The 24,843-nt window shown below is 54.3% G+C and overlaps 1 protein-coding gene across 1 annotated transcript in view; it reads right to left on the reverse strand.

Moving 5' to 3' along the window:
* The window catches only part of WNT5B (Wnt family member 5B), a 92,687-nt gene extending 76,787 nt beyond the window's left edge, over positions 1-15,900 (reverse strand). Inside the window, exon 1 of the mRNA XM_059935028.1 lies at positions 15,780-15,900. The gene's annotated coding sequence lies outside the window, so the exon portion shown is untranslated. The remainder of the gene's footprint in view (positions 1-15,779) is intronic.
* Positions 15,901-24,843: the final 8,943 nt, after the last annotated feature.

Here is a 24,843-nt window from a genome sequence, read left to right on the forward strand (position 1 = left end):
TATCAGGGCACTAATCCTCATCATGACGGCCCCACCCTCATGACCTCATCTAACCCCAGCTGACTCCGAAAGGCCCCACCTCCTAATATCACCACACTGGGAGGTAGGACTGCAACATGGCAATTCTGGGGGAAATAATTCAGCCCACGGCCTTACCTATTAGGATGGCTATAATAAAAAGACAGATAATAACAAGTATTGACAAGATGTGGAGAAATCAGAACCCTCATACACTGCTGGTGGCATTTTACAATGGTACAGCCACTTTGAAAAACAGTCTGCCACCTCCTCAAAGGGTTAAACATAGAGTTACCAAATGACCCAAATTCTAAATTTCACTCCTTGGTATCTGCCCCAAAGAAACGAAAACTTATTTCCACACAAATACTCGTGCACAAATGTTGACAGCGACGTTATTCATAATAGCCAAAAAGTAGAAACAACCTTAATATCCATCAACTGATGAAAGAATAAATAAAAGGTGGCCTATCCATAGGCCACAAAAGAAATGAAGTACTACAACATGGATTAACCTTGAAAACATTATGTTAAGTGAAAGAAGCTAGTACAAAACACTGCATATTGCATGATCCCATTTTAATGAAAAGTCCAGAATAGGCAAATCTATAGTGATAGAAAGTGGATCAGTGTTTGCCTAGGGCTGGTAGGGGAGTTGGGGGAAAATGAAGTGACTGCTAACGGGTGTGGGATTTCTTCTGGGGGATGAAAATGTTCTAAAATTGATTGTGATGATGGTTGCTCAACACGGTGAACATACTAAAGACCACTGAATTATACACTTAAAATGAGTGAATTGTATGGTATATGAATTATATCTCAATATCTTTAAAAAGTAAGTAGTAGTTAACACCCCTGGAGTCCAGCTGAGATATGCCTTAGGAGTAAGGACCTTGCCCTTGAGTAAGACCTCTTCTAAACACAGTCTAATAAAATCTCAAACCAAGCCCTAACAAGATCTACAGGAAAGACAGAGTTAGAGTTTGAGCCCTGCCAAGTTAAAGTCTGGGCTGCTGACAGATCTGTACTAAAGAGTACCTAAGTACCTAAAGAGTACTTAGAAGAGTACCTAAAATGGTAAATAAGCATGTAAGTATAAAAGACTCTTTTCTTTCTTCAAATAATTTACTTAAAGGACAACTGACTTTGTAAAGCAAAAGTTCGAATTCCATAAGGAGGGGTTTATAACATATGTAAAAGTAAAAGATATGACAATACACGAAGGGTTAGGAGCAGGTAAGTAGAATTATGCTGTTGTAAGTTTATCATACCTGCAAAGTATGCTCTGTGAAGAGGTACTCTAAATAGACCTGATTATTTAAGGATGCTAGAGCAACACACACGCCCCTTGCAAAAAAAAGCAGGGAGGGGATGAATGGAAAACAAATATCAACGTGGCAGACTTTAACCAAACTATAACAAAAATTGCATTAAATGATCCAAAGTTAACATCCTCAGTGGTAGGAATGCCGACATCATGTGCCCCAGAGAAGATGCACTGAGGGGACAGAGCGTCCCTTCTGTAGTATTCCTGCCAAAAATGCACAACCAGACCTGCTCGTGAGGAAACACCAGGCAACCCAAACTGAGGGAGGGACAGTCTGCACGTGTACACATCCAAGCGTCAAGGTCAAGGAAGACAACAGAAACACCAGGCAGTGTCACTGACTGGAGGAGACTGACGCGACATGACAACTAAATTTAATGTGAGACTCAGGACTGTATTGGACTGGGGGCCAGAAAAAGACATTAGGGAAAAGCTGGTGAAATTGGAAGAAGATCTGTGAAATACTTAATAATACTGTAGCAATGTTAATTTCCTGTTGTTGGTACCTGTGCTATGGTTATGGGAAAATGTTAACATTAGGGGAAACGAAACTATTTTTTGCAACATTTCTGTAAAAAAGCTCTAATAATTTCAAAACAGAAAGTTGAAAGATGGTACTAAATGTAAATAGACTAAACAGGACAATTAAAAGACAGAGACTATCATATTAACCAAAATCTAGAATAACCTAAACGTCCATCCAAAGTGAATTCAATGGTATATACACAGCAATTAAAAGGAATGAACTACTAATACCTCAACAACATGGAAAAATCTCACAGATACTATGCTGAGCAAAAGAAGCCAGACAGCAAAGAGCTGAAACAAAAACCCTGAGAATTCTGGTATAATTCTGCTTATGTGAAATTCTAGAACAGGCAAGACTAATCTAGAACGACATCAATCAGATCAGTGGTTGCCTGAGTTGCAGTGGGTGTTGGCATGGAGAGACTGTAAGGGGACCAGGGGACTTTCCAGGGGAATGGAAGTATCTTGATTCGGGAGGCATGGGTTTGTCCAAATTTATTGAACTGTACACTTAACAATGGATGAACTATACTGTATGCAAATTATACTTCAATAAAGTTGATCAAAAAGAAAAAGTAAGGGAAATCCCTGGTGGTCCAGTGGTTAAGACTCCAAGCTTCCACTGCAGAGGGCATGGGTTTGATCCCTGGTCGGGCAACTAAGATCCTGCATGCTGCGTGGTTTGGCCAATAAATAAATAAATAAAAAGAAAAAAGGGGGCTTCCCTGGTGGCGCAGTGGTTGAGAATCTGCCTGCCAATGCAGGGGACACGGGCTCGAGCCCTGGTCTGGGAAGATCCCACGTGCCGCGGAGCAACTAGGCCCGTGAGCCACAATTACTGAGCCTGCACGTCTGGAGCCTGTGCTCCGCAACAAGAGAGGCCGCGATAGTGAGAGGCCCGCGCACCGCGATGAAGAGTGGCCCCTACTTGCCGCAACTAGAGAAAGCCCTCGCACAGAAACGAAGACCCAGCACAGCCATAAATAAATAAATAAATAAATTAATTAATTAATTAATTTAAAAAAAAAAAGAAAAAGTTGCACACACACCCCCTCCCCCATTCAGCTGCGGCAATACAGGGCAGCACGTGAAGAAACCGAGGGCAGAATGCATGAAGCTTATGAGTTTTGAGGCCGCCAAGATTTCCCCCAGCCTCCAGATGCAAACAGCGTGTGGAAGGAAGCTCAGCACGTTTCTTCAGAAGCAGGTCTCCCAGGTTGCACCCATAAAAGCTAGATGTCACTTAAGGCTCTTCCTTAACGACGATTAGCAGTGCACCTCAACAATCTCACTCGAAAGAAAACAGTTCAAAGCTGTCTGGCAAAGTCGAGACCAGGATTCTCCTGATTTAGTTACAGTATAATAAACTGTATCTGAAAATGCAAAGTCGCTGAGGTCAGATTACTGTGGAATTGACAGGTTTTGTGTAGTTTATTAATGCCACGCCTAAATGTGAAAATAACACCAAGGTGACCCCTTCTCTCCAGACATAACCCAGCCTCGGATGATGTAGGCAGAGCTAGTCACTGGCTTTTGCGCAAGAGTGGCTTGCGAGGTTGTTTAGAAGCATAATTAGAGTGAACACCTGCTGGGCACGGCTTTCTATGGGCAAGGCCCTGCTAAGTGCTTTCCATGTGTTTCCTTTAATCCTCTCAACGGCCTCTAACAGACGAGGAAACAGAGGGCAAGAGGGTTTGGGTGGCTGTTCAAGAGCACCTCTGTGTGTGGTCACACTGCTGGTGATTTTGTGTTGTTTTGTTTTTGTTTTTGTTTTTGCCTGCATGGCTTGCATCGGGATCTTAGTTTTCCGACCAGGGAATCGAACCCGAACCCTCAGCAGTGAAAGCACCGAGTCCTAACCACTGGACCGCCAGGGAATTCTCACTGCTGGTGAGTTTCGGGGCCGGGACCAGGCTCCTACTGAGCTGCAGAAGTTGATTTTTTAAGCACTGCACATAGAGATTAGACTTCCTCTTTCATGATAAACACATTTGTGTTCATGTTGATGATATTTTTTCTGACATACTTTCCAATGCCAAGGCAGTGAAACAGGAAAATATAAAATGGAAAAAACAAAAAGCCCGGCACTCTAGTTATAGGATGTAACTTCCTTTTGATCCTTTGGGATAAGATTTTGCCTCACCAGACAAGCTTCCACAAAGTTTTCAAAGACTCTCTCCTAGAAACAGAGAAATGAGAGGACAGGTGCCACGTAGGAATCACTGTTGAGTCACCAGGGGCTGTGTCTCGTCAGTGGATTTAGAAAGTCTCTGGGTCACCTACCCACTCTGCCCATCCTGCAGGGATGAACGGTGCCTCCCAGTGGCTATACACCACTTTCACACACATCTTCTCACTTAATTCTACAGCTTGGTGAGGTAGGCATTGGGGGGGGTACATTGTGAACCCCAACAAACAAATTACAAATGAGGACAGGGAGGCTTGTCCAAGGTCCCTGGGAACACAGGGGCAGTGACCCTGGACTTCTGATTCACAGGTGACCACAGGGGGCCGACCGTCCTCAAGCATCTGGGTCCAAGGTCTGTGGGACATCTGGTCTTTGCCTAGAATTTCCCACCTCAGTTCTAACTCTTAGTCAATAGATGGTCAGCATGGAGGTGACACTCTGAATACTCTATTTGGCAAACAACAGAAGCACATTTCCTAGGGAACACCGAGGCAGGCACCAGGAAATGACAACAGGTCATCTTAGTAAACAGTGATCAATGACATTGACTTATGTCACCAAATCTAAGATTCCATTTATCTTAAAATGCACCATTATTCCATCCCACTAAGAGAGAAAAGTACTCCCAATTAAACACATTGATTTTAAGATGAATCTTACAACAAGGTCCTACTGGATAGTGCAGAGAACTATTCAATATCCTAAGATAAACCCAAATGGAAAAGAATATTTTTATTTTCTTAATTTTTTTCTTATTTTTTAAAAATTATTTTATTTTATTTATTTTTTGGCTGCGTTGGGTCTTTGTTGCTGTGCGCGGGCCTTCTCTAGTTGCGGTGAGCAGGGGCTACTCTTCGTTGCGGTGCGCAGGCTTCTCACTGCGGTGGCTTCTCTTGCTGCGGAGCACGGTCTCTAGGCACACAGGCTTCAGTAGTTGTGGCATGCGGGCTCAGTAGTTGTGCCTCACAGGCTCTAAAGCGCAGGCTCAGTAGTTGTGGCGCACGGGCTTAGTTGCTCCGCGGCATGTGGGATCTTCCCCGACCAGGGCTCGAACCCGTTGTCCCCTGCCTTGGCAGGTGGATTCTCAACCACTGCGCCACCAGGGAAGCCCCAAGAATGTGTGTGTATATATATATCTGAATCACTTTACTGTACAGCAGTAATTAACACAACATTGTAAATCAACTATACTTCAATAAAATAAACGTTAAAAGATTATTAAGCTAGCTTTATGTTAAATTTCAAATGAATCCCTTAAGATGCACCCTGATCTCAGATATGTTAAAATGCGTCTTAGCATAGAGAACAGACTTGTGGTTGCCAAGGGGGAGGGGGTGGGGAAGGGATGGATTTCGAGTTTGGGATTAGAAGATGCAAACTATTATATATAGAATGGATAAACAACAAGGTCCTACTGTAGAGCACAGGAAGCTATATTCAATATCCTGTGATAAACCATAACGGAAAAGAATATGAAAAAGAATATATATATATATATATATATATATATATATATATATATATATACACCCATATGTATAACTGAGTCACTTTGCTGTACAGCAGAAATTAACACGACTTTGTAAATCAACTATACAGCAATAAAATAAATTTTTACAATGTGTCTTAGTATGGATGAAATACGGTAATCCATGACCAGCTTTCTCCAACCGGGGTGATAACCTTCTGAGGCGTCACTAGCTCATTAGTTTATCAATACTACCGAGTAGTCACGATGCTGAGTGCTGGGACTACTCCTGCGACCCACTCAGGTTGGGTCCTTCAAGGAAAATTCCAAGAGCCTGGAGCCGTGAGCCCACAACAGCTCCTTGTGAGAGCAGCTGTCATAGAGGTGAACTTTCAGATTTCCTTTGTCTCCTCACCGTCAAAACCAGCCAAGTTACAAACACTCAGTTCTTCTGGACCAAACTCTGAGCAGGCACTGAGCATCTGGGTGACGGCTCCTTGACGCCTTCAATTTGTTCAGCAGAGAGTTAAGGAAGAGGGCTGACACTGACCACGTGCAGAAATTGCCCTAATTCACACAAACCATCCCAGTGGATCCTCAGGATAAACCTGTGAGCTGGCCGCTATTACCCTGTTTAAAAGATGAAGAACAGGGAGCTCAGAAAAGCTCAGCAACCAGGGCGAGGTCCATCAGGTGCGAATGGCTGAGTGGGGATTCAAACCCACGTCCATCCACTTGCCCCCAAAGGCCATGCGCTTTCCACTACACGGGGGACAGAAAGCAGGGAGGGCAAAGGCCTTTACAAGCCTGAAAATCACAGCCGTGCTAACCTGAAGCCTGGAAGGCTTACGCTGTCTAAACAAGTGCACAGCAGACAACAACCCTTCTGCTGCAGAACGCCCCACTCTCAGGGGACCCGCCGGTCACCCCCCTGAGGTGGTTCCCTGCACAGCCCCAGCTGCCCGTAGGGCCTCCCCTAAGATCTGCTGAGAACACGGCGTAACCAGCCACGTGCCTGGTAGGGAGGATGAGACGTGAACACAAATGATCACGATGTACGACAAAGTGTGAAAAGGGCCACACGGATGACCTCTGAACTGCAGCGGCCCTGCAAGCCAGCTCCCAGCCAGAGAGGTCATTTCTGACAGGGGCGGGCAGGGGGCTGGCATCTGAGGTGCACCTTGAAGAACAGGCGGGTTCCCACAGGAAGAGGGGAGGGGGAGGGTGCCTGGCTCGAGCAGACATCGGGGAGCAGGACTCCGGCTTGGCTGCAACACAGAGAAGCAGAGGAGAGAAGCCTGGGAAGGTCGGTAGGGTGCGGACTGAAGGCTACCGAACACCAGTCAAGATATTCTATCAATTCAGTAGGGTCACGAGGAGTCACTCAAGAATGCTGAGCGGGGGACAGACCCAGGGCGGCAGGGTTACCGTCCGGGAGCAGGTGAGCGATGTCCCTGGGGAGTGGACCAGGGACCAGCCGCTGGTGGGAGAGTTGGGGCCGTAATCCACATCCCTCCCATAAGGGCTCACGCCCGGGCAAGAGCCCCCAAACAGGATGCAAAATGGGTAATAATTGCAAAGGATTTAAGGGAAACGGAAATAAGGAAAGATTCTCAGGAAAGGAATAGACACACCTTAGAACAGTGGTTCTCAACCAGGGGCAGTTTTGCCCCCAGGGGATAACGGGCAACGTCTGGAGACATTTTTGGTTGTCACCACACCGGAGGGCAGGTACTGCCGGCATCTAGTGGGTAGGGGTCAGGGGTGCTGCTGAACACCCCACAATGGGCGGAACAGCCCCCACTACACAGAATCATGGGGTCCAAAATGATCAACAGCGTCAAGGCTTAGAAACATGGTTTGGGGACCCTAAGGAGAGGAAAGTGGCACCCATGTTCCACTCAGCAGGCAGCTCATGAGCCCAAAGGCAGAGGAACCACGGGGCCTTCTCTGCAGAGACACAGCTACTCACCGGGACCGGTGCACACCTCTCCCCACGCCTTTCCTCTACATTCCTGGGCACGTGCTACGGCCAGGCCCGACAGGCACCGCGGGTGAGGACAGGAGCAGCCCCTGCCCTCAAAGCATCACCTTCCAGAAGGGGGACAAGCACATAAGAAGCACACACGTGTCTGAAAATGCGTACGTGCTTGCACATGTCTGTGTGGTACAGACTGAAAAGGGATGCCTTTTTCCTGCACGAGCCGGGAGGCCAGCAGAGCACTCGGAGCAAAACAGTGACACGATCTGACCTGTCTGAGCAGGACGGCTGCGGCTGCAGCAGGGAGACCAGTTGGGAGGCTGCTGGTGGTGGACTGAGCCAGGAGGAGGGGGTGGAGGGGGTGAGGAGAGGCCGGGGATCTGGGGATCTTCTGGGAAATTAGACATGTCAAGATCCACTGCTGGACTGGATGTGGGCCGTGAGAGAAGGAGAGAAACCAAGAAGGATCCAGGGCTTACGGCGCGAGCGACTTGGAGGGGGAGGTGGAGCAGGCAGTGCGAAGAGCAGGTCTAAGGGGAAAGGTCAGAAGGTCAGGCTGGGATGCCCCTCAGACCTTCTAGAGAAGGTGCTGCTTGAACAATCGAGATACCAGTCTGAAGGTCAAGGGAGAGGGGCCAGCAGCAGATGACGGTGTGAGATTAGCAAGAGGGAGGACGGTACTTACAGCCATCGCAGTGTGTAGAGAAGAGAAGAGGTCCGGGGAGAGGAGGAAAACCCAGAGAGCCTCAGCCAGTGAGGGAGGAGGGAGCCTGGGAGAGTGAGGCATCTGGGGGCCAAGCCAAGACCGAGAATCAAGGACGGGGCGATGGTGCAGCCGCCCGAGGCAAACAGAGACCCTTCTTATCAGGTCTTCTCAAATTATGTTCAGTGGGGCTTTACTGGACCCTGGCTGGGCAACCTGGGACCAAAGACGTGCGTGCTAGTAACTTCTAGATGGTGCCAGTCGTCTGGAATGACAGCCTAGCGAGGTAGATGGCTGTGTGCAATGCACTCATGGAACTCCGAACCCAGTTCCTTCCCCACCTCTCCATCTGGTCACACATGGGTGGAAAATGTCCGGCTAGCAATGGCACAGGGAGGAATGTTCCAGGTCCCCCTGGGAGCAGCCGAGCACCCAGCCTGGGCAGAGGTCAGGTCAGCGCATCCTCTCTCGGATCTTCTGCTGGCCTGGACCGCCCCTGTGGCTTCCTGTTCTTCTGTGTTTCCACTGTCTGCTGCATCCCCAAACCACCCGCAATGTGTGTGCATGGTCACAGATGGGGCTTAAGCACAGGGTACGGGAGAATAAAAGACTCAAGAGGTTTTGGAATTCTGCACACTTGCCGTTTGTACGTAGAAGGAGTTCCTAGAACAAAAGCTGCTGAGGTTCAGGGACTGTATCTTATATCCCCAGCGCCTGGGACTTGCCTGGACCAATATTTGTTATATGAATAATTCAATCCACAGAAAAATCAGTAAGGATGCCATTCTTTTTAGGCAAAATAGGCCTTTTTCTGGCAAAGAACATGCTATACGATTACAAAGCTCACTGCCCTAAGTTCAACAATCACAGCTATTTTGGGAGCACCTTTAAGCTCAGGCACCATGAGCACTGTTTCAGCCCCGAGGACGCAGTGGAGAGCAGGACAGACACAGGGTGGCAGACGTTTAACAAGAACTAACAAGAAAGAGAGTTCGCGACGGTGATGGGTGCTCTAGAGCAAAGAGCCAGGAATAGAGAGTGTGTGTGTGTGGGGGGGCAATTCTGCCGCTGGGGCCTGAGGGTAGCGGTCCATCCAGCAGAGAGGACCGCCCGCAGAATCACGTGCGCCACGTGGACGGGAGGGCGGGACTGGCCACAGGGAGCTTGGCAGACCACGGTGTGCGGTCTGGGTTATGTTTAACTGCAGCGGAGCTAAGGAGGGTGTTTTCTGGGAAGCGTGCAAACTCCCTGTTAATCCAGTAAGTCCCCTACATACGAACGAGTTTCGTTCCAAGAACACGTTCCTAAGTCCAATTTGTTCGTAAGTCCAACAGAGTTAGCCTAGGTACCCAACGAACACAATCGGCTATATAGTGCTGTACTGTGATAGGTTTATAATACTTCTCACACAAATAATACATAAAAAACAAACAGAAAGTAAAGAAAACATTTTAAATCTTACAGTACAGTACCTTGAAAATTACAGCAGTACGGTGCAACAGCTGGCACACGGGGGCTGGCACCGAGTGAACAGGCAGGAAGAGTTACTGACTGGAGGAGGGAGAGGAGGTGGGAGACGGTAGAGCTGAAGGACCGTCAGCAATAGGAGACGGAGGGCAAGCTGCAACTTCACTCACGCCTGACACTGATGGCACAGGTTCTGGGCTTGAAATAAAGACACTGTACCACTGTGCTCTATACAGTACTGTACAGTAAAGTACACAAAAGCACAACCACTTGTAGGGGATGCACGCACGTGACAACGTACTCCAGACACGTGAACTAACTTACGTGATTGGACATGCGAACGCACGTCCGCATCTTTGACAGTTTGCAACTTGAAGGTGCATATGTAGGGGACTTACTGTATCCGGAAAGATACACAAAATCTGCAGGAAAGCCCATGTGTGATGGCCCCGAACCTGACACTCTGAGAGGTGGGACTCTCGGAGCAGCTGGAGACTAGGTTGGGGCAGGGCTGGGGACGGCAGTCTCTGGGCTTTGACAAGTTAAAGGACTTGACCCAACCCCCTAGGTGAGGCCTGACCTCCCCACCGCTGGCTGCCACCACCGCCCTCCCCTCCAGCCCACCGCTGTTTGGCCCTGCCGGCTCCTGGGCGTACCTGAGGGCGAGGCCCTTCACAGGTGCTCTGCGGCTGGTCTCAAGGGTGGACGGACCTGGCCTGGGGAAAAGGAAGACGCCCTCGGGGGATCTCCCCCTGTGTATTTAAAGCGTACTTCAGATTTGATTTTGCAGAGGTTACCTTTTTAAGCACAAGAAAAGACAACATGTCAAGATCTTGAGTGGTTTCCAAACGCAGGGACTCTCCCGGCATCTGCTTAGTTAAAGGGACAGACTCGTGTGAGGCGGGGCTCTGCTCGACCCCCAACCCCACAGGCCCCATCAGCATCCTGAGAGCGCCCACTTTTCCTTCCCTTTGTAACAGCCAACGCTGAACACCTATGCCCTCCTGTCAGTGGCCGCTCCACAAACCGGGACCCTCCATCCCAAGGACGTCACGCCGGATGGGATGCGGCTGACGCCCACGAGAGTCACTCCCTTCCAGGGCTGGCGGGCACCCGCCGACACGGGCAGCTCTGCTCACAGGGGCGGGGCGGGTTCCAGGCGCCTCCCTCACAGCTCGCAGCCAGCGACGCCCAGCCCTGCACAGCCTAGTGCCCCGCACACCCAGGTCCTCACCGCCAACTGCCTCTCGGCAACCACAGGAGAGGAACAGACAGTTACTGTTTCCACTCACAAGTGAGGAAACCGAGGTACAGAGAAGCCGGGTTACGTGGCTGGCTTCTGAGGGCCGGGCCACAGCCGCAGTGCCACCGAGGCCCAGCCTCTAGCGTCTTGGCTTCCCGCAGCCTGCGGACTCGGGGCATAAGCCACAGGGCCACCCAGGACCCTCGCCCCGTCCGCCAGCTCCTGCCCCCCAGCGGGACAGGACATTTCTAGCCCTACACTTAAATACAAAATCTCTTTAAAGGTTTAATTACTTTGATTGCAGGTCTTGTACGCCAAACAAGAGCTGTATGAAGTATTTAGTAATTCATTACTCAGAGTTTCCCAGGAGAAACTTCCCAACGAGCATGGGTGAGGTATATAATCTTAGAGACGATTCCACAAAGGGAATCAACTTCCTTCAACCTCCCTCAGCGACAGGAACGCCAGCATCTCTGGGTATCTGCTGGGAAGAGGAAGGGGGGGCCCAGCAGGAACAGAGCCCAGGGCTGCTCTGAGGCTTCTCCCCCAAAGTCCCCTCCAAAAGGAGGACAGGGTGAGACTCGGCAGCGAACAGGGTCACCCCGAGCCCGTGTCAGAAAAGCTTTGTTCTCATTTCTTTGGCTCTCCCAGCAGGGCTCAGAGCAGATCTACTGGACATTCCAGGTAACTCGGATGTGACCTTCGGGGGCTAAAGTTTGTAAACCAAGAACTTCTCAAACTGAAGCCAAGACCTCGGGAAATCCACCCCTGACCCTTTATCAGTTAGTGAGACAGGAGTGACCCTGGAGGGGTTAGCATTTCTGGGGCTCAGGGACCCTGGGTGCCCCCCCAGGAACTCAGGCCCTGGCCCCTAAGTCACCAGCAGCTGGAGACAGGGCCTCGAGCCATCCTTGGGAGGCCGACTAACCACAGGGGCCCCTCCGGGCCGGAGCCCAAAGCCGGGAGCACAACCTGAGCCTCCAGCTGGCCCACAAGCCCTGCCTGCAGGCCTGCAGGGGGTGAAACAGTAACTCTGCGAAAGCAGCCCCACTGCCCCTCCGTCGCTGCCCCTCCGTCGGAACGGACGCCTTCGACTGGCTGCCTCCCCACCCCCAGGCCTGGTCCACAGCAGAGGGATTTCCAAAACGGAACCAGCTAGAGCTGTTTGAAACAACAGACTGTTAGAACTGGAAGGGCCTCCAGGGCAATCTAATCCCACGCCCCACATGACGGGAGAGACAGCTGAGCCCCCCAGAGGAGATGCTACCATGTACCCCTCCCCCCAGTACACCTCCCCTCGAAACCTCACACAAGAGCAGGACATACAGGCGGGCTGGGTCCTCCTGGGCTTTGGAGGGTCGGGGTGCAAAAAGAAACACCCCTGTGTCTGAGAAAACACCCCTGTGTCTTTAGGGCCTGCACTTGCTCCCAAGGGGGCCCCGGGGCCCTGGGCTGGGCTGGCGACAGTTACAGTCAGCATGAGGGTCTCGGTGGCAAGGCTTGAGCTCCCTCCCTGAAACTTCTGTGCCTGCTCTTTGGAGGGCTCAGGGGAGAGCTTCCCCCAGCACCAAGCAGCTTCCAAAAAGAGTTGGGAAGAAAGCCCCGTGGGCAGAAGCCGGGAGGAGAGACGCCAGCTTTAGAAAGTGTGGAGGAGAACTCAGGCTGCACAGCTGGGAAAGACCCAGCTGCAACCACAGGGGCAAGGAAGTCTGGAAACGCTGCCCAGCGGCCAGGAGGGCGAGACCAAGAGCCAGTGGGTCAAACTGGGATGAGGGGGTGGAGGCTTAAATCTACCCAGGTAAACAGAGCCGACTGGGGGGCTGGGAGGAGCGGGCTGTCACTGCCAAGGCTGGCCAGGCTGGACCAAACTGCAGGTCCGCTTTCCCAGCTCTGCCAACTCGCTGCCTGGGGGAGTGGACGGTCGCCCCTCAGAGATGGGGAGAAGGTGACTTTTTTTTTTTAACATCTTCATTGGAGTAGAATTGCTTCACAATGGTGTGTTAGTTTCTGCTGTATCACAAAGTGAATCAGCTATACATATACATATATCCCCATATCCCCTCCCTCTTGCGTCTCCCTCCCACCCTCCCTATCCCAACCCCTCTAGGTGGACACAAAGCACCGAGCTGATCTCCCTGTGCCATGCGGCTGCTTCCCACTAGCTAGCTATTTTACGTTTGGTAGTGTATATATGTCCATGCCGCTCTCTCACTTCGTCCCAGCTAAGCTGGGAGAAGGTGACTTTTACCATGAAAGGTGCTTCAGACGAAAAATGATAGGGCCTTTCATCTTCATCACAGTGTCCGTTCCCAACCCCTCTGCTGGATTTCTCTGGACTGCTGGAAGCAGTTTGAAGACACTTAATAGAAACCAGCCAGGGATGCCCCTGGGGTGAGGATGGGGAGCCCCCATGTCCTCTCCTCACTCGGGAGACTTGAAGGGGCTACAAAAACAGCACCAACCAACCAACCACTGAAAACTCTGAGGCCCATGTTCAGGTGTGGGGATGGAGCATGGGTGGCGTCCGAGGACGTGTTCGGAAGATGAAGGGGATGAATGACAGGCAGGTTGGAAAGGAGCTTGGGAGCACAGACCAGAGCAGCGAACAGGAAAGCTTTGTGGGCTTACTGGAGCTTACTTCGGAGGCGGCGAGGACTAGCACTTCATGTAAAGCCCTCCTCCCCTGCTAGACATGCCGGCCGTGGCCGTCCAGGACCCGCAGAACCATCCCAGGAGTGAAAATTAGAACAGCCTCGGCTGGGCTCCTGTCCTTCTTGAAGAAGAGCCAACAAAAAATCTTCCAGCTGCCGCTAGAGCAAGACCAGGGTGAAATACGCAGGTGAAGAACAATCCCAGATTTTTTCTTTTCACAGCATATGGCTCCCAGCAATCTGGCTTAAGCTTTGGGCATAGAAAATTTTTGTTCAGAAAACAGTTGTTTCAAGCCAACGAGACACCCTTGGAGACATTAGCACGACCGAAGGACATGAAGAGGGCTGCTTTCAGGCACCCTGGGCAGACGCCTGCTCACACATTCATACCGGGACACACGAGAAGTCGGGGCCTGGGAAAGCGGGGCTGGCTCCTGCTCCCTGGCAGGCAGACCCCAGCGGGCCCCACGCCCGAGGGCTGCTCTTCTTTAGGAAAGGAAGGCGGGCTGCCCTTCGGTCCTTATCCACATGTCACCTCGGTAGGTCCTTTGCTCCACGAACCTCCTTCCCTGCGCCTGCTACACCTGCGCCTTTTGGGGCGGAGACCTGGCCCCAGTCTGCCTCTGGCCTTGGGATCCAGACTGGACCTCCCCCCAAAAAGCCCAGCCACACCCCTCCTCCCGCAAGCGAGCAGAGGGCTCTGAGCACTGCCCTTCCTTCCCAGGAGACGCACCTCCTTCCTCCTGCTATTTATAACCACAGATCTTCTGTGTGAAGAGAGAACAGATGCTATTTTGAAACAGAGGAAACCACCACTCAGCCTTCCACGTTCCACAGGTCGGCGGGTCTGCCGGGGGACGCGCGTGTGATCCTGGCGGGCGTGTGGGCACAAGCTCGGGGCCGGGCCTCACTCACCCACGCCTGAGATTGGAGCCTTGCCTTTGATAAGTAAACTGCACATCTGAATCAGCAGCAGGAGGGCCGGGGTCCGGGAAAGGGTTCTCGGCTTTCCCAGGGTGTGCTCACTGCTCCCCGGCCCTTATGTTGCCTTAGGGCCCGCCTCAGGAGGGGTCACCCTAAGCTTCCAGCCCTGTGCCTGCCTGGGTGCTGGTGTTTGGCCAGGAGCGTGACTCTGCCCCACTGGAGTTTTCTGCACCCATGCAGATGGCATGGCATCACAGCTCTGGCAAGTGGGCACTTCCTTGGCCGCTAGACTGGTAACACGATCCTGGCCTTTCTCCTCCAGGTACCAGGCTGAAACTCTGCCCAGGGTGGTAGCAACTGAAAGCTGTTGCCAAGCAGCCAGGTGGCAAAAGCAGTGAAGAAGGCCCGGGGGAAAGTGCAGAGCAAGCTCCCCAGAAAAGCTGGGTCACCACTCAGCTCCCCTCTCTGTAGAACAGAAGCAGTCCCGCTCCGAGCAAGTGGAATGGTCTCTCACGAGGACTTGCAGGATGAGAACATCTAGGAACCGGGGCTCTAACTAGAGTGCGTGGCCAAATATCCCCCCAGGCTCCACGAGGAGGTGGAGAATGGCCACCCCGCACCTCTCCCGGCTGGGGTGGAAGAGGCAGGGCGAGCGGAGGCGCAATTAAAGAAAACAGAAAGCTAGGAAGACCAGCCGGAGACCTGCTCGGGCTTAGGCAGGAATCCAGGCACCAAACTAGCACTGCTCGCGGGGGTTAAAAGAATCCAGATGCAGCTCTCGCCACAGTCTGGCGGGCGCGGGGCGCAGACCCCACCGCGGACCCCAGCTGGGCCCGAGCGAGCCGGGAAAAGCGCGCGGGAAGCTCGGGGGCTGGCGGCGCGCGGACGGGCCGGGGCCGAGCCTGCGCGCCCGGGGGCGGCTCCCCGCGGCTCCGCGGTCGCCGCCCGGGGACCGAAAGCGGCGACACCCGCCCGCCGGGAGGGCGGGGACCCTAGCTACCTGCCGGCTGGGGGCGGCCCGGGCTCGGCGAGAGCCCGCGGCCCCAGCTTTGTTCGGCGGCGGGGACCCCTTCCCTTGCGCGCCCCCCGCGCCGCCGGGCCCCGGCCCCGCAGACCCGTCCCGGGCCAGGCTCGCGGTCCCCGGGCGCGGGGGGTGGAGGGGAGGCCCCTCCCGGACCGCACCTCCCCGCTCCCGATCCGGTCGCCCCGACCGGCCCGCGGGCGCGGGGAAGTCGGGCGGCGGGGCGCGGGCTTCGTTTTCCCGGCCGCCGCCAGGCTTACCTGCGCGTCCGCGGCTTGTCAGGCCCGCGGGCTCCGGCTCGCTCTCCGCCCGGCCCGGCCCTTCTAGCGCCCGCGGGGCCGGGGCGGCCGGGGGCGCCGACTCTCCGCGCTGCGCTCTGGTCCCGCCGAGTGTCCGCCCGGCCCCGGGGGTCGGCCGGTCGCCCCCGCGGAGCCCGCGCTCCTTGCCCCGAGGGCTCCCGCGCGGCGCCCGGTCCGAGCCGATGGGCGGAGGCGGGGCGCGGGCAGCGGCCGAGCGGAGGAGGCCGGGCCCTGCGCGGGGCTCGGGCCGCCGGCTGCGCGCTCCTCTCCGCCGCGGCCGGGAACTTGGGCCCGAGTTGGCTGCGGCGGTGGCGGCCGCGGCTCTGAGTGCAGGGCCGGCGCCGGCCGGCGGGTCCCGGGCCCCGCGCTCCGCCCCGCGCCTCCTCCCCGCCCCCGCCCCGCCGCGCCGCGCCAACCCGCCCCCGGGGCTCCTCGCGGGCGGCACCCGGCCTCGCACCTGCCTCCGCTCCCCGCGCGCCCGCTCCTCCGCGGGCCCCGACCCCCGGGCGCGCGTGGGGTGCCCCCCCGGACCCTCCGCACACCCACCGGCCCCTTCGCCGGAACTCGACCCGGTCCTCCGGGAGCTCCTGGGGCCTCACGCGCCAGCAGCCCCCGGGGCGTCCAGCGCTCCTGCGGGGAGCCCCCAGCTCAGGAACTGCGGGGCTGGAGGCTCTGGGACTCACGTAGTAGCTTTTCTACTCACATCAAACACTCACACGCGCTTTCCTCCTTGAATCTCCCCAAGGAGAGGAGTGATCTGTTATTTCTGCCTCACAAACCCGAGCCATTCCCTCTGGTCCTGGACCCCTTCCGACAGCACCCAGCAGAGCCATCCCTGGGACAAGGAAAGCTGACGCGGCGCGGGTACACCAAGAAGAGTGCTTCCACATGGGAAACGCGCGCTCCCATCGCTTCTGGGACAGCGTCCGGCCTGAATTAGTCCATAGTCACTGACGGGATTTGGTGCCTGAAAAGTCACTAGAGCCTCGGCTGGGACCGATGTCCCAAGTCTGGGTAGTGCACCCTGGGTGAGCTGCCCCGGAGGGAGTAGCCAAGGTCCCACGGAGGCAGAGCCCCAGCTCCAGCCCCCGACCCTATTCCAGACCCCAGTAACAGGGCAGCAACCAATGGGGCCAGCATGGTTTGAGGCCGGCCCTCCAACTGCTTTTTTTTTTTTAAGTTCTGAACCCCCCTTCTCTTCCCTGAGTGAGTTGGAGGTCGCTCTGCTAAAGAAATTGCCTTTGAATGCAGTACAGTGAGAAGAAAAAAAAAAAAACAATAGCAGTAATCGAAGGCTTGGCCTTTTTTAATTAGTAACTGAACAGGGTGACAACCTTCCCCTTTCAGTGGGGGAAGGGACCGCGGCGGGCGGTGGTCAGGGAACGAGGGACCAGGAACCCACCGTACTGGGCTGGCAATAAGGAGCTATTGTCCTCTGGGTTTATAATAAGGAAAGTAAGAGCAGTTTTAGCAAATACCAGACTAATTAGAGGGAAAGTCTTCCTTGGAATTGTGCCGTCTTGGCCGGAGGTGCCTGACGACTCTTCTCACCTCGCAGTGAACGGGGTTTATGAGACCAGGTCCAGCAACCTGAAATGAATGACCTATAATTGCCATGCCCCCCCCCGCCCCCTTCACAGAGGGGAACTAGTTCAAGGCTTTATCTTTGGGGACAGATGAGACACAGAGGGTAGCTGGCCTCATGCAGGATGAAAGCTTTGAATCCACCTTGTCAGATTACAAATAGGCTCAGTTCCTCTCCTCCTGAGAAGAAAGCATTGGCTCTGGGGTTAGGGTCTTTGTAGGAGGTCAAGGGAAGACCTCATGCAGGAGGCCCTGATCATTCCAGAATGCAAACTGGGAGAATTTGGGGATTCACTTCACACTCACATTTCTTGAGCCCTAAACACACAGAGATGGCTGACAGCAGTTCCCAGCCGCAGGAAGTTTAAAGTCTAAAGGAAGGAGCACAAGAACGGGCCACTTTGCTTGCCCCCCCCAGCTGACCACCCAGGGGGAGCGCAAGTGACAGATGACAGCAAACCCAGCTGAGTGTCCCTGGAGTGGTCCTGAACCTCCCACCTCCATCTCGGTCCAAGATGAGTCAACAGTTGTGGTCCAGCGAGGGGGGCTGCAGCGTCCCCCAGGAAAGGAGCGTGTGGCTGAGTAGCTGGGAAAGCATTCACACGAGGAACCCCGAGTCCTGGGCTGGATTCCCAAGGGAAGTGGTGAGCGCCCCACTGCCTGAGTCAGCCCGGAGATGAGAGCCGATGGGACTGTGGACAGATCTTGCCCATGTTTTGTCTGTGATTGCTGGGTGGGGTCTCTTGCCTTCTCCCCCAGATAAAACATACCCTGACTTGGCATTTGTGGTTTCAACAGAGAAAGAGAAAGCAAGTATTTGGACACATGGAAATTAGTAAAGACTCCGGCTCTTTATTGGAGACCCTATTCCCCCGTCCTGGTCATGCCCTCACAGGCCACCAGCCACATTGGGAGGCCCCTTCCAAGCCAGAACAGCTAACGAAACCCCATCAGAAAGAGACAGGAGGAGCCAGCCTCCTCCGTTTCCTTAGCTCTCGGTGGCTCTCCTGTCGGGGTACTAGGTCTAGGGCTGACCTCTGCCCCTTGGGCTGTGCACGCTGAGGGCAACCGTTCCCTTTCCATCCCAGCACCGGGAGGAAGCGCTTCGGGGAGCACAGCTGCTCCAGATGGAGGAGGAGAAAAGCGCCCTGATGTGGGAAAGTCCTCCCCCACCCCAGTCTGCTTCTCTAGCCCTTTCTAAGGGTTTATAGGGATGCACAGAAAATTTCTTGGGGGCACCAGCCTGATGAGCCTTTGAAGCGAGAAGACAGAGAGGCAAAACTAGTAACCGCTCTCCCAACAGCTACTTCATAGGCACATTGCCTGTGCCATTCGGTGTTCATTCTGTGCTTCTTATCTGGATGCCTTTCTGAGAACGAGGGCTGAAAAAAATGGTAGATTCGGACCCAAATGTCCAGATACCATCCATAGATTCCCCCAGGTGCTCACGGTAGCTGAGACATTCTGGGACGTGTGGGTCAGGGGGGTTCTAAGCGCTGAAGGCAGCAGGTAAGAAGAAAACTCTGCTGTCATGAGCTCGAATCTGGCTCTGCAGTTGACTTCTTGGGAAAAAGTTCACCCCAAGAGGCCAGCAGCCCAAGGAATCTGTATAAAGGCAGAAGGAGGCTAAAGTATTGGCAGTTTCAACCACTGATACGTGCAGTTACGTTTTATCTTGCTTGAGATCCATCAAATGAGGACAGCGCTGCTCACCGCACTTGGAGGGGGTCTCCTGTAACCAATTCTCCCCAAAGAGAGGCCAAGTGCCCTCCAGGGCGAGATCTAACGAGGGTGCTGAGCGGGGGCTCCACGTCAGCCCCCCCGGGGAAGTCCGGACTCACTGCCTGTGTGATCTTGGGCAAGACGCCACTGCTGTCTCTCAGCCCCCGTTTCCTCATCTGCAAGGGAGTAAGACGGCAGCCTGCCTGGGGGAACCTGAGGACTAAGTCAGGCAATGCAGGTGAGGAAACCGAGAACCACGTCTTGTATGTGGTACACACTCAATAAAAACTAGTAACAGTATTACTACTCCAAAGTAGACAGGGCCTGAGTTCGTTCCCATTTGGACAATCTGCTGTGGCTCTCAGCCCTTGAACTCCTGGATCTTCATCCCCATTTTTCTCCTACGAGAAGACATACAGGGTCCTAAATTGTTCCTTGAATGAATTACTGCTTCACAAATATGTAGAATGAGGCAGCTGAAGGTGTCACTAAAAACTGGCAAAATCCGGAGACCCCAGCCTCCGTCAGCATCACCTGCCAAGGCCCCAGGAATAAACTGCTCCAGAGTATGGCCCACAGGGAGGCCCTGTTTGGAGTCGCCAGGGACACGAAATGCTACATCCCTTTTGAGATGCCAGCGTCCCCACGTCCCTCCTGTTTCCCCTTCTCAGCTTTGACTGAAATCCTTTCGGGTGTTCTGTACAGACGGATGTTAGGAGGGCACAGGGACACGGTGCCCGTGTCAGGAGGTCTGCCCTCACGGTGGGGCTGGGGGCCGCAGAGGGGCACACAGCCGGGTCAGGTGCCCCGCTGTAGATCCCGGTGCCCTCAGGACGGGGTGGACCCCGCGCGGGTCACCTCCTCTCTTGGGGCCGAAGTGTCCTCGCAGTAACCTCACAAAGCCAAGATTGGGTCAAAGGGAAAGGGAAGCGGCTGGAGGTGTGGGTGGGAGACGAGACTCTGACCCCACGTCCATCTCGTTCTGAGGGTCAGTGGGGCGGTCAAGTGTTGCTGGCAGGAAACAGCGACCCGGGGCGGGGTTAGAGGTCAGCGTGGCTGGAGACGCAGCTCCAGCAAACTGAACTGGTAACTATGAAGCCAGCCGGCCAGGGTCAAGGTGGGGGGGGTGGAGCCTCAGCACGGTGAACCGGGAGGAGAGCCGGGCCGGCAGGGGCCGTGGGGTCAAGTGATGTGCTCTTCACAATACGGGCCCCTGGACACGCTGGCAATCAGAAGAAAAGCGAGGCGGGTGAGAAATTCCTGGTGTTGGAGGAGGGGGCCGGGAGCTCCGAGGGGTGGTTAGCGGTCCTCGCCCTGAGGCGCCTCCCTCCCTCCTCTCCAGGGGATGTTGAGTCTTGTGACCAGAGGGTGTCTCACCATCCTCGGGCTCCGAAATTGCTGCTTGGGAGGCCTCCTAGGGCCCTGGTGGGTTGGATTGCGGGCTTATCAGAATCTCCCAGGAAAGACTGTTACAAACACAGACTCCCAGGCTTGCACCTCAGGCCTTCTGAGCAGGTGTGTCTGTGGTCTGTGCTTTTAAGGCCCCACAGGTGATTCTGGTCCTCAGCTCAGCCTGAGACTCGGCCACAGGGTCCCATAGGTCCACACCCAGCAAGCCTGAGAGGAGAGGAGAGGAGAGGAGTGGCGCCCTGGCTCCCAGAGGCCCAGGCGGACGGCAGGGCGGAGGGGAGCCCACCTGGTTCCCCAGCCCGACTCCAGCCCACCTTGGCCTTGGCGATGCGTCAGCCGAGACTGGGCTCCAGGTCCGCCGTCACCATGGTGTTTGAGAGTTAACTTTCGCTAAATGGTACTAATGAGGATGATAAAGGAAGTCCACAGGTAATCCAAACATCTCACGGTAAGTAATGGTTTGTCCCCCGACCTATAATTATCATCAAAAGCATTTATAAACTTCTGAATTCCACCTTCTGAGCTTGGAAGCTTTGCTGGCAGTTTCCTGGCTGGAGCTTTTGTTTGGCTTGAGAAAAAACGGTTGTACCACAAGAGGTGAACAGTGACACGTGGGAATGTACCATCGTAATGGACAAGAGTTACATTGGACACTGTGAAATTTTAAGCACTTAGCCCAACACCCTCCCCTGTCCTCTGATCTTTTTCACTCTGTCTACAAGCCTCTGGGTCCTAACACATAACTAAGTTCAGCACCTGCACTAACCCTGGATGTCCTTAAACAGGCTGATCAATGAAAACAACTCACAGAAAACAGCAATCAGCTTCAACGCTAATTAGACTCTGAGGATTCTGCCTTCCTAGAAGCCCTTCTTGAGACTTCACGCTCTGGCCATGAAGACAGTGAGAGAGAAAGATGATGAGCAAAGAGACTGAAATTATACTCAGTGTTTCCTTTCACGTTTCAAACATGGGCCTTAAACAACTTCGATTCTAAGAGAAGAAACATATAAATGCCATTGGCTTTGAGAGACTTGGTGGTGGGCTGGAGGGCTGACCCCTGTTTCCCAAACCTGAGTGGGTGGGAGGGAAACTGATAAGGAGAGGACAGCGTGGGGGTGACTGCCCAGGAGGGGAAAGTGCTGGCTGGTGACCTCACCCGCTCCTTTATCAAACTCCTGACCGCCCCCCTCCCCCCAGCCCTGCTTCATTTCCTTTTTGCCTTTCTTGTAGTCTGGTAACCACACCTGTATCCCGTTGGCTGATTTCATTCGTCGGCTGCCATCTGGGGTGCATTTTAAGTAGGAATTTCTGGAAACAGAAGAGCTACCAGACCCACAGCAGATTCTCCAGTGGTGGAATTTCAGGCACCGCGGCATCTGGATGGGGGAGACGCTTCAGGGCCCCGGGGGTAGGCGGGACGCTGGGAGCCTTCCCAGCACCTTTAGATCTCAACACCCAGGCGGCCGTCTACCTCCAGTTCGCTCCCCAAGGCGCCGTCAGGGCTCCCCCCGGGCCCAGCTGGTGGCAGGCAGCCAGGAGCTGCTCGCTCAGCTTTTCAGTCTAAATGTCCACCTGGGTTTGCAGTGAGTGACAGGGACAGGGTCTCCGGAAGCTGACAGAGAAGGCCCAGGTCATCGAAACCCAGGCCTGGCAATCCAGGGTCCCCAGGAATTTCACTCGCTGGGATGGGTTTTGAGTGTGTGTTTCAAGGATGCCTTCATTCTAACAGTTAAAGGTTCAGACCCGACCCGGTCACTATCAATATTTTAAAAGCCTCTCCCTTTGCACTTAGAGAACCCTGCGCATGGCCGCTGTGACCGCGACCCGGACAGACAGAGGACACTCTTGCTCCAGCTATGGAGCACGTACGATTTGACTTAGGGCCAAGCCCTGGCCCGAGAGCCTTTGATGTGGGGAGACAGAGATGAATCAGGCGGGCTGGCGGTTGGGCCGGAGAGAGGGAGGAAGGGGAGTCTCTCTGGGGAGGAGCTGGGGAGGAGCTGCCGGAGGAGGGCAGGGAGGGCCGGAGCTGGGGGCCCAGGCAGGGGCGGCCCGAGAGCGGCAGGAGTGGGTGGCCGGCGGGCGTGCTGGGAGGGCCTTGGGTCAGCCGCTCAGCAGCCAACGCCACGGGCTGGAGGGTCCCCACCAGCCGAATGGAGTCCTCACTGCTTGAAACACAAGAGTGAACTCTCAGCCTTGTCCCCTGGGGGCCGAGGGAAGAGAGTCACCCCCAGTGAGGGAGGGGTGACAAGGAGGCCCCTCACTGCCCAGGACTGGGCTCCAGATTCCCCGCGACCGAGAGGTGGTCCTGAGACCGACGGTGCCGGGATAGTGCATCCTGTCCTGTTCCGCACGGGGCGGCCCCATCGCCCCAGCCCAGCCCCACGCCGAGGCCCAGCTTTAACCGCAGAGCCCAGTCTGACTTTCTTTCCGTCTCAGTGGGCTCGGGAGGGGCTCGCGGGCTGGTAGCAAGAAGCTCAGCTACGGACAAGCTGTGGGGCAGCCCCAGGGCACCACGCCTCTGCTTATCGCCCAGGGCAGCCGACAGGAGGAAGGAACCACCTGGGCCGTGTTCCTAACCAAGGGAGATGTTGACCTGCTCGCAGACCCGGCCCGGCCAGCCCTCCTCGCCCTCCAGTAGCCCCCTGGGTGTCCCTCCACCTTCCTCGGGGCCCTGGTGCGGTGGTCGGGTGGGGCTGCCGGTTCTGGGGTCAGGGAGGGAACACCCTCTCCAGCACGAGAACCACTGTTTGGGAAGCGCAGACCCTGGAGCTCTTGGGAAAACCTTGCGGATTAGGATAGTTTCCATGGCAACGAGTGAGTGTGCTCTGTCAGTTACACCGTGTCACAGGGATAACTGTTAGCTTTTATGGATTTTCCACTAGTATGTGGTGCCAGGAAGTGTGTGGAGGGACACCTGGTCGGTCCAGAGACTATACTGTAACAGCGTCAGGACAGCACTGACCAGTCCTAACGGAGCGCGAACCACGAGCTGAGGAATGTGACCCTCCCAACAGCACTCTGAGGACAGCACCCTTGTCATCCCATCTTGCAGGTGAGAACGCTGAGACCCAGCGAGGCCAGGGGGACCCAGGTCAGGCCTCACCTGTCCCCAGGTGTACAAGAGCCAATTTGGAGACAGAGGCTTCTCCAAACTCCGCCCCAAACACCCCAGGTCTCCATCCCACGCCCACCATCACTCAGGGGCGGGAGTCACGCTGGCCCAGTTCTATAAATAGCGGTGGGAGGGGGGGCGGGCTGGGCTGGAGACCGTGGGAGAAATGCAGAAGATAAAGTGCTTTTCTGCGTAATCTGTTCAAGCTCACAAGGAGGCAGGAAACCAATTTCCCCCAAACTAAGAAAAAGGGCAGTTCTCTGGCCCCTGGGGCCGGACACATGATGCTTTTAATAAAACAATTCTGGGGCGGTACGTGGAGCTCTGGGGAACGACCCCGACCCGACAAGCCGCTCAGGCCGGGTCAGGCCCTGAACAGCGGGCGGCTGCTGCTTCCTGTGTGCTGGGTCCCCTCCTGCCCCCACCAGCCAGAGGCTGCAAAGAAAGCAAAGACCCACTGATCCCAGGGAGGGAGGCTCCCCCTGGTGGCCCCGTGGACCCCCTTGCTGGTGGCCCCTGGGGTTTCGACAGGAGGAGGGAAGGAAGCAGAGGTTTGAACAAGTCCAGAGTCTGCCATAGGAGAGGCCGGTCCCCTCCTGGGCGTGAACCCAGGAATTGAGAAGATGCATTGGGACCCTGAGTTCACGAGAGCAGAGGGGTGGAAACAGCTCAGACATCCACTGACTGATGGATGGATAAACACAATGCGTAGAAACACACAGTGGAACATTATTCAGTCTTAAAAAGGAAAGAAAATTTGACTCAAGCTACAGCATGGATGAAACTTGAAGTCATTGTGCTCAGCGACATAAGCCAGGCACAAAAGGACAAATATTGTGTGACTCCACTTATATGAGGGCACCGAGAAGAGTCAAATACATAGAGACAGAAAGTAGAATAGTGCTTACCAGGGGCTGTGGGAGGGGCGGCAGGAGTCTTTACTGTTTAATGGGGACAGAGCTTCAGTTGGGGAAGATGAAGAAGTTCTGGAGACGGATGATTGCACAACAGTGTGAAGGTACTTAACACTATTGAACTGGACACTTAAAAATGGTTAAAATGGTAAATCTCATGTTTTTTATATTTTACCATAATAAGAAAAAAAAAAACAAGAAAAGAAAAAGAGGAAATGTGTCCATCCATTCTTGTGGGGAAAAACACACCTTTTTCCAGAGTCCTAAAAAATTTCCC

This window comes from Balaenoptera ricei, chromosome 10 (assembly GCF_028023285.1).
Source record: "Balaenoptera ricei isolate mBalRic1 chromosome 10, mBalRic1.hap2, whole genome shotgun sequence".
In the NCBI taxonomy this organism is placed as follows: Eukaryota; Metazoa; Chordata; class Mammalia; order Artiodactyla; family Balaenopteridae; genus Balaenoptera; species Balaenoptera ricei.